This window comes from Arvicanthis niloticus, chromosome 6 (assembly GCF_011762505.2).
Source record: "Arvicanthis niloticus isolate mArvNil1 chromosome 6, mArvNil1.pat.X, whole genome shotgun sequence".
Lineage (NCBI taxonomy): Eukaryota > Metazoa > Chordata > Mammalia > Rodentia > Muridae > Arvicanthis > Arvicanthis niloticus.
In genome coordinates this window covers 55,974,858-55,987,895 of record NC_047663.1, presented here as the reverse complement: position 1 = coordinate 55,987,895, position 13,038 = coordinate 55,974,858, and the positions used below count along the sequence as shown (strand labels likewise).

The 13,038-nt window shown below is 38.1% G+C and overlaps 1 protein-coding gene and 1 pseudogene across 5 annotated transcripts in view; one reads left to right on the top strand and one right to left on the bottom strand.

The window, feature by feature from the left end:
• Map2k4 (mitogen-activated protein kinase kinase 4) overlaps positions 1-13,038 on the bottom strand; it is a 96,862-nt gene that overhangs the window by 51,360 nt on the left and 32,464 nt on the right. Inside the window, exon 1 of one of the 5 annotated variants that reach the window (XM_076936610.1) lies at positions 856-1,120. The exons of 3 other annotated variants lie outside the window; for them this stretch is intronic. The gene's annotated coding sequence lies outside the window, so the exon portion shown is untranslated. Of the gene's footprint in view, positions 1-855; positions 1,121-13,038 lie in introns of those variants that run through there. One more of the 5 variants, XM_076936609.1, reaches the window with a different exon arrangement.
• Positions 4,827-8,288, top strand: LOC117711807 (THAP domain-containing protein 5-like; annotated as a pseudogene).

Genomic DNA, 13,038 nt, shown 5'->3' with positions numbered 1-13,038 from the left:
TATTACCAAGAGAAGCAGAGAGGGAGGGAGCCTTCTCTAGAACCTGGAGAAGAAGCACGGCCAAGCCAACACCTTAATTCTCGATTTCTGGCCTTCAGTACTGTGATAAAATAAATTGCTATTGCTTTACAGTACCAATTCTGTCATAACAGTTAGTTACAATAGACATAAGAATACATTATGAATATCAAACTTTTCTGTACAGCATTGGATAATAATTACTTCAGGCTTCACAATAAGGTCTTTGCAAAGAATCTCCGTTGTAAACATGCAGCCAAATCACTGGCTGTGTTCCTGTCAAACTTCATTTGCAAGAATCTGCCATGGAGATACAGCGTACTAACAACATGACATAAATGTCATCTAGTTATCGCTTAAGCATCTAAACAACTATATTTTTCTAGATCCCTTTTCTCTTTTAAATTTATAATTTTACACCATAAGAAACCCTAATTATCTACTCAAATACCACAGACTTATTTCCAGAATTTAATCTCAAAAGAAACTTGGGTTTTTTTTTTTTTTTCTTAAATACCCTGCCCCCCAGATCAACAGGATTAAGGATCTAACAACCTTCTAGAGGCTTTCTTATCATTTAGGGAAGTCCTTCCTGCATCAAACCTCCTTATTAGCATATTGGCTGCTGTCTTTCAGCAGGTGATAATAATTACCTTGATGGACTTCTTGCTCAAAATAGAAATCTGATTTCTCAAACATGCTGATGCCTACTACCTTTCCTTTAAAAAGCAAGAACCATCTTCTGCCTAGGCCCACCTTTCCTCAGAACTTTTCACTGTCGACTGAGTGGATGTACTTTCCTCCTTTCTTCAACACACCTCGAAGAGATGCACTTACCTAATTCTCTCCCAGTGGCACCAAGCAGATCCTCCTTTCCAAACCACATTTTCCTTTTTGTCTTTAAGCAAGCTCCAGGTTACCAAACCAGGATGGATGAAATGCCTCAAAGCTGTTTAATTCAGCACACACACACACACACACACACACACAATCTTCCTTAGAATAAACATGCACATATCCCAATAACACAGCAACTGTTCCTCTCTGCATACGCTGTGACGATCTCTAGATGAATACTGCTCTATGCATCCTTCTGCAATGCAGCTCTGTTAATTCCGGAAATTTCCACAGTAAACTCAGCCTGTCGGTTACCATGGAAACTGCCTGCTTCCTGGCTCTACTAACAAAATGAGAGTCTTTGCCTAGATTTAAAAAGGAGTTAAAAAAAAAAGAAAGGTCACCAAAAATTTGCTCAAACAATCCAATTAGAAGCACTCACATCCTAATGTTTTTAGATCAGAAAGTAGTAAGAAGCTGGGTGCAGTGTGGTACCTATAACCCTAGCATTCAAGAGGCTGCAGTAGGAGACTGGAAGCCCTTGGCCAATCTGGATTAAGGAGTCAGAGTCTGTCTCTTGGAAGGATGGGAAGGAGGATGGAGGGACAAAGTAAAGAAATATGCATTAGTTGGGCCAAAACTGATTTAAGATGGAAAGTTAAATATTTCCTCACCAATGAAAAGAACGATGTTAAAGAGGATGAGGCAAGTGCTTATGTTTTTATATGGCTGCTACAGCCAATGTATTTGCTAAGAGCTGACCTTCTACCAGCTATACTCAATACAGTCATTTCCTTGAGCTGTTTCATATAGAGGAAGGTGGAGAAACTGCTCTAAGCTAACAGGCTGTATGTTTCCACCCCAACCACCACAGCACTTAAAATGGTATCTAAGGAATTCCACTAAAGACTCTTGGCATCACACATTGCTAATCCATCCTTCTCCAACTGCTTCCTCATAAATGCTGGGCTTCTATGATGTCACACACAACCTTCCACCTCCCAAGGTGGAAGGCATATTTATCATCTAAATCCTGACAACTCAATGCTTTTTTAAATCTCCAATTTAGCACTGACTTCTTGTCAGATATATGGGTGTGACCAGTTATATCACACTCCTGCCCACACAGAGTCACTCTTGGCACAGTTGGAGTAAGACCCTCTGACAGCACAGGCCAAAGTCAGTCCTCCCTCTGAAGTCACTTCTGTCACATATTTTGTCACTGAAAAGTCAACTATATATTTTCATATCTACTAAGTTTTCCTATAAGAATATTTATGTTATACAAGAATATTTAGGAGAAAAAATATATATATATATAGTTTTAGTAGGCTTGTCTTGGAAAAGAAGTAGTAATTGCACAAAGCTTACTATTTTATAATTTTCTGGATTGATGGAATACTCTTTCTTTTTCTTTCTGCTTGTCCCCCACCTTGGTTTACTGAGACAGGATCTCACTATGTAGCTCTGGCTGTCATAGAACTAATTATTTGGACCAGGCTAGCCTTAAACTCACAGAGATCCATCTGCCTCTGCTTCCCACTAGGATTAAAGCATATGCCACTATGTCTGGCCAAAACTTGAAGCATTTGTTATTTTTTTAAAGACAGTGTGTTCCACCTATATGGTAAGATTACACTGATCTCTAGTAAAAGAAAGGGTTGGTTGGTTGGTTGGTTGGTTTATTGTGACAGGGCCTCACTAGGCTATCCAGGCTGGCCTCTTTCTCTTGGGCACAAGAGAACTACCTCTTTGGCTTTCTTAGTAGCTGGGACTAAGTTCATGATAGCACATCTGACTTCAAAACTATTCTTTTGAAAGCACACTAAAGACAAGTCTCCAATGTTCTCTAGAAGAGCCAACTACTCAGGTGTACACCATACTTGGCATCATGAAACAAATGCTCCAGAGTAGGCTGGGAACCAAATAACACCTGATAACAATTTAAGTTTTGCTCAGGCTGAAGAGATGGTTCAGTGGCTAAGAGTACTTGATGCTCCTGTAGAGAGTCTTTGTTTGGGTCTCAACACCTCCATCAGATAGTTCTCCTATAACTCCAGTTCTAGGAGATCCAACGCCCTCTTCTGACCCTCACAGGCACCAGCGTACACATAGTGCACATAAACTCACACAGGCACCCCTATACATATGCATAAAAACTAACTAAATAGAATTTTCACAGAAAAATCCCTCTATAGTTGGGGTCTGCTCAAAAATAGAAACTTTACTATGACAGTAGTTTTAAGGATGAAATTACTAGCACTGCTACATAACTTAATGAAATGAATCATTCTTGGCTTCTTTCAAGCATCCTAGCAAAGGAAATTGAGCAGAAGTAACATTTGCCACATACTTCTCTACTGGCATAAGAAGTGACTTTAACCAACATCTGTATTCATATAATTATCACCAAGTATTTTGACTGCTAAAAGAATAAACACTCTATCCATATAACTTTTACTACTCTGTTTCTTTAATACAGTATCATTTACATATAGTGAAATATCCACATCACAGCCATTAGGTTTTGGCAAATTCACACACACTTAGGTCTTGCAAGATTTAACAAGACAGAAAACCTGACTCCCAGGTGGTTCCTTGTGCCATTCTTGTCAGTCTCCACAAGACAAGACTGTTCTCATTTCAACCACCCACACCGACTTCAGCCTTGCCTGCTCTGCAATCTCAGACAGATGAAGAAACAGCATGTGCTCTTCTTTGTGCCTGGCTGTGTCTCAGCATTTCTGGACTCATATGTGCTTATGTGGATCAGTAGTTCCTATTGCATTCTAGTAAGACACAGTTATTCATTCATCCTCCCATGAATAGACATTTGTATTTTTGTAGAACCAAGATGAACAGTTTCTATGACTGTTCAAATGCAAATTTTCATAAAACATTTTCACACTGGGCAATGACACAATGCTAGATGTCATGATTTCACTCATAAGAAACTATTAAGGGGCTTTCTAAAGTAGTTGAGCCCTTTTCTATTCCCTCCACAATGAGAATTCTGATACCATTATGTATCCTTTTAAGTTTGGGCCCTTCTGGTAGGTGAGCAATATCACTCTCATTTTATCTGACTCTTCTGCTTACTAATGTTAAACATGCCTTCCATGCATTTATTGACTATTCCTAAGTTTCTTTGTGAAATGGCCACTTAAATCTTAAACCCATTTAGCAGGATTGTTTGTTCTGAGTTGTTAATAGTTCACTGTTTATCTGAAAGTCCTTTGTCAGGTAAATACAGAGTATTTTCTCACTACATGACTGGCCTATACAATTTCTTAAGAAACTTCTGGTAAGCAGAAACACCTTCAGTGAAGTCCAATATCTCTTTGGTGGCAATTTGCACTACTATGTTCTTCTGTACTATCAAATACGTATTTGTCTATGCCAGATAAATACATCAGGATGGCTTCCTTTACAAATTGGATGGAATTTCTACTTTACCCTTTAGGACAATGCTTTATTTTAAGTACATGGTGTGAATTAGGAAATGGGGTTCACTCTGTTACAGATCTTACCCCAGTGTGCTCAATCATCCTAAAAGGTCTATCCTGTACACAGAACTGTACAGGGATCTTAGACAAAAATTAACAGACTATACATGTGTGCTCATATGCTTAACTTCCTAATTCCATCTGATATACCATTCTTCTATAAGACTTTAGTTGTTGTATCTTCATAATTTATACCCTTCATCTTCATTACTTTTTACAAAAGTATTTTTCACTATTTTACATGTTTTGTACTTCCACATAAATTACATAATCAAAATGTTGGTGTACATTTGTGTGTGTGTGCCATGTGTGTGTGTTAAGGTTGCTAAGAAATTCCTGAGTTGAATTAATAAATGAGATAAGAACAGGCACCTTAATAACACTGTACTTTACAATACAGGAATAAGCCATTGTTTTTGTACATGCATGTATGTGTGCCTGTGTATGACTGTGGGCTCGAGGGGCATGGCACATAGGAGGTAAGCACTCCATCAATGAGCTACATGACTTGCCCAGAAGAAGACATCTTACTCATGTATTCAACTCTTTAATTCCCCACCCCCAAGTAATTAATATATTAATGAAGTCTTAATGTATTTTCTTTAACTGTATCAATAACCATTTTTTACTTTTTAGACTACTATAATCTTTCTGAAACTTTACTTTCCAAGACGTTATTTTTGCTAACAGGTGTTTACAGAAAGAACTGATTTTGTTACCCTTACCCTTTGCTAAAGTCACTTAATAATTTTAGTAATTTTGCTAGATTAATATTTTCTACATATGCACTTAAAACACCTGTCTGAAAAAAGGCTGATTTTGAATCCAATCTTTACGTTTTTCTGTTCGGAGTCTGGGGTTTCCTGTCTTGTCACAGACACAGCACTGAGTCTTTCATCACTAAGTATTCTATACATAGTAATACATTTCCTTAGATGCCACCAATGAGTCAGAAACTACCCCTCTCAGTTTAATGGAATGTTTTTGTTTAAAATGTTGTCAAATATTATTCTATACCTATTGAAAGCCCATTTTCTCCCTTAGTTTATTAATACAGTGAATTATAAGGATCAAATATCCAACCAAGATTAATCCAAAGTACTGTTTATGAGGATTTCCAAGTGTATGTTTATTGATGATGGAATTCTGTGGTCTCCTTTGCTTTGTTATGTCTTTGTCTGGTTTCTGTCAGTGCTATGCTGATTTCAAGGTATGAGCTGAGACATGTTCCTTACTCCACTGTCTAAAGAGTTCTGTAAACGTAATATTATTTCCTCTTGGCTTTCTTTTCATTCCTGTTGATTGTTTCCCCAGGGTCTCACACACATTAGGCAGGATCGCTATCAGATACTATACTTTATTGTGCCCACAGCTCTTTCCTTTTATATTTGCTATCAGGTACAGAAAAACCACCAAGGTCCCACATTTCCTGTATGAGAACGTTAAAATATAAATTCAACTTTTTATCAGATGAAGAACTTCTTTTTTTTTTAAATTTATTTATTTATTTAATGTATATGAGTACACTGTTGCTGTCTTCAGACACACCAGAAGAGGTCATCAGATCCCATACAGATGGTTGTGAGCCACCATGTGGTTGCTGGGAATTGAACTCAGGACCTTTGGAAGAGCAGTTGGTGCTCTTAACCACTGAGCCATCTCTCCAGCCCAGATGAAGAACTTCTTGAGTAAGCTTTTGTTATTTATGTCACAAACTAACTCAATTTGCCAAATTTCTTGAGATAAATTATGGACTGTATTTCTGTGCATATGGGATCAGTAGTGATAGCCCCTCTTTCCTTTTTTACAAAGGTAGCTTGAAGTTCTTTTTCATTTCCTTCTTCGTTGGGAGGGGGCATCTTTCCATTTAGCTCAGGCCTGCCTGGAATTCTAAATTCTCTTTTCTTGTGCTTCCAAGTAGCAAGTAGTAGATCTACAGGCTTATTCCATGTGCAGCTGCTACTTGCTCGCTTTCTAGCTCTCACTCTATCTCTCTGTTTCTCTCACCTGCCTCCCTGTCTGTCTGTCTGTCTGTCCTAGGCATATATCATGGCTCTTAGTTTCCAGAAACAACTTTTGAAAAGGTTAAGTATTCTTTACTATTCATCCATTACATATGGTCTAGAGTTCCACTATTTTTATTATCTCCTTTCTTTTACTTATTTAACACTTGAATTTACTCCTTCCTAGCTCTTCAGTGTTACTCATTGATCTTGTAAAGGGACTTTGTCCCTTTGCTTAGGCTGTAAGGTGCTTAGTAATAATATCCTTATGATTCATTTTCTCACTCATTAGAAATTACTAGAACTTTTGTAATTTCTCAGATTGAGTTTAACTCACATCCATTTCTCAAGATGGGGAGGGGGATCTGACTAAGAAGCATGTAAGACTAGGCTTCATGATATACATATAGCCAGAACCCATGCACTTAGGTAGCTAAAACAAGTTTAAAGCTAGCCTGGGCTATATACTGAATTCAAGATCATTCTTAAACTGTCTACAATCACAAAACATACACAGAGATCAGCTTGACAGGAGCATAATTCCTTCACTCAAAAGGTTTCAACACCTTTCATTCTTTAATGATGACTTCTAAATAGACATGAAATATTTTCCCTTTATTCTTCTAACACTAGAGAACAGCAGAAGCAGACATTTGTGAGAGTCGAGCTCATAATGTAAAAGAAACGTGCAAAGGAGATGGCACTAGAGAACTAGAGAAGAACTAGCAGCTACCTGTGCCATGCGGGTTGGGTCATCAGGTGTGTGTGATGCCTACTGCTCAGCAATTTACTGCATAAACATGGTGACAATAAAGATTAAGAGCTGAGCTTTTTTTTTTTTCCTTCTATATAATAAAGAAAGATCTTAAAATTGGCTAGAGAACATGAAACAAGACTCTGGAACTCCCAATAAATATCAGTTCTCAGACAGAGACCCTTTTAGACCTGACTGTTAATGGGGTATCACTTGCTAAAGCAAACTGAAATTCCAACAATATTTTCATTGCCTAAAGATTGTCAAGAAAAAAAAATGCTGTAAGAGAGAGAGAGAGAGAGAGAGAGAGAGAGAGAGAGAGAGACAGAGACAGAGAGAGAGACAGAGAGAGAGAGAGAGAGAGAGAGAGAGCATATGAGAACATTAAGTATGCCTGAAAGTTGAGTCAAAAGAATCATTTGATTCAGATGAAGCAAAAACAATACAGGTAACACAGATGCACTACCTGAACAGAACCATTACTTGACTCGTCTTCCCTGATAAAGCTACCAGTTCTAAGAGCAGAGCATACAAAGTAACATATTAGCTCTTAAACAAGATACTTTTTTTTGGAAACATAGGTATATCAAGATTTAGGTGTAGCTGAGTTTTGTGCATCTTCTAGGAACCTAAATTCCAAGACAGTCACTTTGAAACTTCAAATTCAGAAATATCATTACCAATCACCTTGCTAATCCAAACTTTAAAAATTATTAAATAGAAACTGTGCCATGTCAAGAAAATACATTCCTCTTGAGCACAGCTGAAGAATTAAACACAAATAACAAATCTATAATTGCCATTTTCATTCCCTCAAAATATTCAAACCTTGAAGTAAATTCTTCATACCAGCCCCAAAGTAAGCCATGGAAATGGAAGTTGTAGACTTTGAAGACTCCTTAAATAAGGATGTAAACCACAATGCAGAAATTTTACAGACTGCACATTCATAGTACAGACAAGACACTGATAGATAAGGAACATCTTTGGCAAGTCTCTAACCTACATTCAGAGGACACTCTTCTTGAGCTATAAAACCAACAATCTCTAGCAAGACTGAAGACTTTGGAAACTTTTATGAACCAGCTACAATAGGAGAACTGGCTATGTGAAGAGAATGTCAGGACAATAGAGAACTGTTTCAAAACATTTGCAGTCACTATGATATAAATAAATTTTGAGAGTTATGGTTTTTATATAAGCTTTTCCCAAGTAAATCAAAACCATATATAAAATGAACTTTGCCCCGTAAATAAAGTTTGTTAATGAAGCTATGAAAATGTTCTAATATTCCAAACACCATCCTGTCCTTATGATGTTCATTGTAATAATGGAAACTAGAAGAGGTGTTTGACTGAAGAAATGATTTCATGACTTGACAGTTTTCTTAACTATAGCTAAAACACAAAAACTTATAAAAATAACATAACAAAACCACAGGCAAAACTGCCCAGACTCCTTCCGGTCTGGGCCCAGGAACTGAGCAGATCCCGGACAGCAGCTCTGCCCCCAATCACACAGAACCCAGAGGAAGCAGGAATCCCAGGAGCTCTAACCCTGGCAGTATCTTAGATAAGCAGACAGCAACATCCGCCCCAAACAGGGAGTAACTGAGACCCACAAGGACCCAGGAAGTCACTCCTGGCCCAGAGCACTGGTAACTTCCAGTGTGGGCCAGAACACTGAGCAGATCCCGGGCAGCTATGCCCCCAATCTCTAAGAACCCAGAGGAAGCCGGGCTGCCAGAGCTCTAACCTTGGCAGTATCCTGTCTGCACCTGAACACTGAGCAGATTTTGGGCCCCAGCTTTTACCCCAGTAGTAACACCCACACCACACAGTTCTGATATAACCAAGATAATAGGAAAGACGGGCTCCAGTCAGAAACAGGGCAGGTAGCACTAAGGAGATACAGATGGCAAAAGGCAATCGCATAAACAAAAGGATCAGCAACCCAGGGTACTTGGCATCATTAGAACCTAGTTCTTCCACACGAGAAAGTCCTGAATTCCCCATATCACTAGGAAAGCAAGATTCAGATTTAAAATCACTTCTAATGATGATGATAGAGGACTTTAAGAAAAGTGGAAACACAAAAATCCCTTAAAGAATTACAAGACAACACAACCAAACAGGTGAAGGAATTGAACAAAACCATCCAGGACATAAAAATGGAAGTAGAAACAATCAAGAAATCACAAAGGGAGACTACACTGGAGATAGAAAACCTAGGGAAAAAAATCAGGAGTCATAGACACAAGCATCACCAACAGAATACAAGAGATAGAAGAGAGAATCTCAGGTGCAGAAGATACCATAAAAAAATATTGACACAACTGTCAAAGAAAACACAAAATGCAAAAAGCTCTTAACAAAGAATATCCAGAAAATCCAGGACACAATGAGAAGACCAAACCTAAGAATAATAGGTATAGATGAGAGGGAAGATTCCCAACTTAAAGGGCCAATAAATATCTTCAACAAAATTATAGAAGAAAACTTCCCTAAAGAAAGAGATGCCCATAAACATACAAGAAGCCTATAGAACACCAAATACACTAGACAAGAAAAGAAATACCTCCCGTCACATAATAATCAAAACACCAAGTGCACAAAACAAAGAAAGAATATTAAATGCAGTAAGGGAGAAAGGCCAAGTAACATATAAAGGCAGACCTATCAGAATTATACCAGACTTCTCACCAGATACTATAAAAGCTAGAAGATGCTGGACAGATGTCATATAGACCCTAAGAGAACACAAATGCCAGTCCAGGCTACTATACCCAACAAAACTCTCAATTACCATAGATGGAGAAACCAAGATATTCCATAACAAAACAAAATTTACATAATATCATTCCACAAACCAAGCATTACAAAGGATAATAGCAGGAAAGCTCCAATACAAGGAGGGAAATTATACCCTAGAAAGAGCAAGAAAGTAACCCTCTTCAAAAAAGTCCAAAAGAAGATAGCCACATAAAGATAATTTCACCTCTAATAACAAAAATAACAGGAAGCAACAATCACAGTTCCTTAATATCTCTTAACATCAATGGACTCAATTCCCTAATTAAAAGACATAGGCTAATGGACTGGATACAAAAACAGGACCCAGCATTTTGCTGCATACAGGAAACCCGCCTCAGTGACAAAGACAGACTCTATCTTAGAGTAAAAGGCTGGAAAACAATATTTCAAGCAAATGGTCCTAAGAAACAAGCTGAAGTAGCCATTCTAAAATCTCTAGCCCAAGGAAAAAAGGGAGGGACTCATGGCTCCTCCTGTATAGGTAGTTGAGGGTGGGCTTGCCAAGCATCAGTGGAAGTGGACAGCCTTGATACCTGAAAGTTTGGATTCCCTAGTGTTGGGGAATTGCAAGAGCAGGCAGGTGGGAATGAGAGGATGGTGGGAGCACACCCTCATAGTAATTAGAGGAGGGGGAATGGGGTAAGGGGTTAGACATCAGTGGAAGTGGAGGGCCTTGATGCCTGAAAGTTTGGATTCCCTAATGTTGGGAAATTTGAGAGCAGGAAGGCGAAAATGGGAGGACGGTAGAGCACACCCTCATAGAAACTCCCAGAATTATATGGATTAGACATGACAGAGGCAGGCTGCCAGAAGACTAGATTCCAGAATTCAAACAAACAAAATTATCTTGATACTAAAATTTGTTTTGAGAATTATATATTGCAGAATACATAGCCTTGGTGTATCTACTCATCAAGCAAGCTGATCAGATCTGCTCGAACCTCTGATATTCTGGAATTCCAGCTGGATGCAGTGAAGACACAGTGTCAGAGGCTTATCAATTTACTCTTCCCCCCACCCCTCTTCTAATATCTCAACACCCATAATCAGCTTGAAGAAGTTAATGAAGAATCAGCGCCCCTATTCCCTGGGATTGGGGACTGAGGTGGTTAATATTGGGCTGTCTTTCTAGGGAAAAGTAGTGGTTTTGGTGGAACAGGGAGGATTAGCTAGGATTATTGCATAGCCATAACCTACTGGTAGAAATATGTATAATTGTTATTAAGATGAAGTTATAATTTCTTAAATGGTACAAAATTTACTTTGATTTCAAATTTAAGGTTTTCATTGGTATGAGCTTCTTATTAATATAAAAGTGAGATGAATATTGTTACTATCATAGGCATTGCGCCTGTAATACACATTTAGGAATACAAGGCTTAGACCCAGTCCTTCTTTAACTTTTTTAATTTATTTGAGATGGTTAGACTATGAGTTAAGGGCCTATAGCAAATTCATGGCTTGGAGTTTATTGTTAGAGTATTTTCTATATTCTCTTTAGAAATAGCTGAGTGGAGTTAACAGACAACAGTCCAGATTACCTTACATGGATAGTTGGTTTTCAAAACATCAGAAATCCACAGAATTGACGTTACAAACATTTCTGTATTAATGTTCATTTTGATTAGAGACCTGTCTCCTCCTGACAGCTTCCTGTCTTGGATTCTAAGAAATTGAGCATCTTTGGAGTTATTCCAATTGTGGTGAGATAGCCACTAGGCAAGAATTGCCTCTTTCCATCTACAGACAAATTACTGTCCAGAAAAGGACACACTTGCAGAATAGTCAACTGATTTTATCTGCCAAGATAGAGTAATCAGCCCTTAATAATTCTGCATCACTAGGTCTGTCAGATGATCCTGGGCCAGAAGGCTGAAGATCAGATGCTCCAATGTTCTGTAGTATAGGGACTGTCCAGGTATTCAGCGGTCTCTATAAATTGACTAAGTTTTAGAAGCTATGCTTTGTGTTTCCCATAATTTCAGTTAACTCAGTCATTCTGGATTTCTGACGGGGTTGAAAACTTATAGCCTCATAGCCAATCCTTGCTATTTACTTTGAGAGGAAAGATTTGAGAGGATGGTTTTCAGCTGACATTCATTCTAAAGCCAAGGGAAAAAAAGACAGGTTCAGAACTAAGTCTTTTAGTTAGGAGAGATGACAGAGGTTCTGCTTAGTCAACAAAATGATGGACTGGGTATTAGGTCTATCTTGCCCCTTACTGACACAAATTGGTATAGTTATGCTCTAACTGTATTTTGAGAGAAAAGTTTTATTTTAACAGGAAGGGTGATATGTAGGAGGAGCTAAAGTGGGAGTACAGAGAGAAAGAGGAGGAGTAAGGAGAAGAGGAGAGTAAGGAGAGGAGGAGAGGAGGAGCCAGGTGATGAGAAAGAGAAAGAGAGAGTGGGGACAGACATGGAGGCAGATGTTCACATGTCTCCGCCAGTCAAAGATAGTTGATATATCTAGGTTGGGTATTAGGTTATACTTCTGATTGATATTGAGAATTACCAAACTTATAAAGCCTTTGGTTAACATTTTAAAAATTGTATAAAAACAAAAAGGAGAAGGGGGCATGGGATAGGGGTTTTCTAGGAAGGGGAAATGGGGAAAGAGGATGGCATCTGAAATGTAAATAAAATAGCCAATTAAAAAAAAAAAAAAAAAAAAAAAAAAAAAAAAAACCTGCCCAGACTGGATCAGTCCTGCTTCTGCCATTGGTATGAACTGAAAGGCTAGTATCTTGGCCCTCAGAGGTTGGAATGGATCTTAGTGATACTGGACTTGCTGGCTCGTGCAAGGCTTTGGGGGTCAGTCCCCAGTCATAGAGGCAAGAGGAAGACTCAGTCCCTAATCTGTAAAATAAGGGCACTTACTTTATCAGTAATAGTTTGTTTCTTTGTAATGTCTTCCCTTTCTTTGAAGATACTTTGCTCAGAACAGATTTCCTATAAGATAATGAGTACTTATTATCTACTTGTAGAAGTTGTCCAGAATTTAATATTAACTATCAGATTATTCTCAATATCTTTTTTATTGTGTAACCCTTTGGCTTTAATTCTGTACCAATAATGTTAAAGAAAATACCACTATTAGTATTCTAT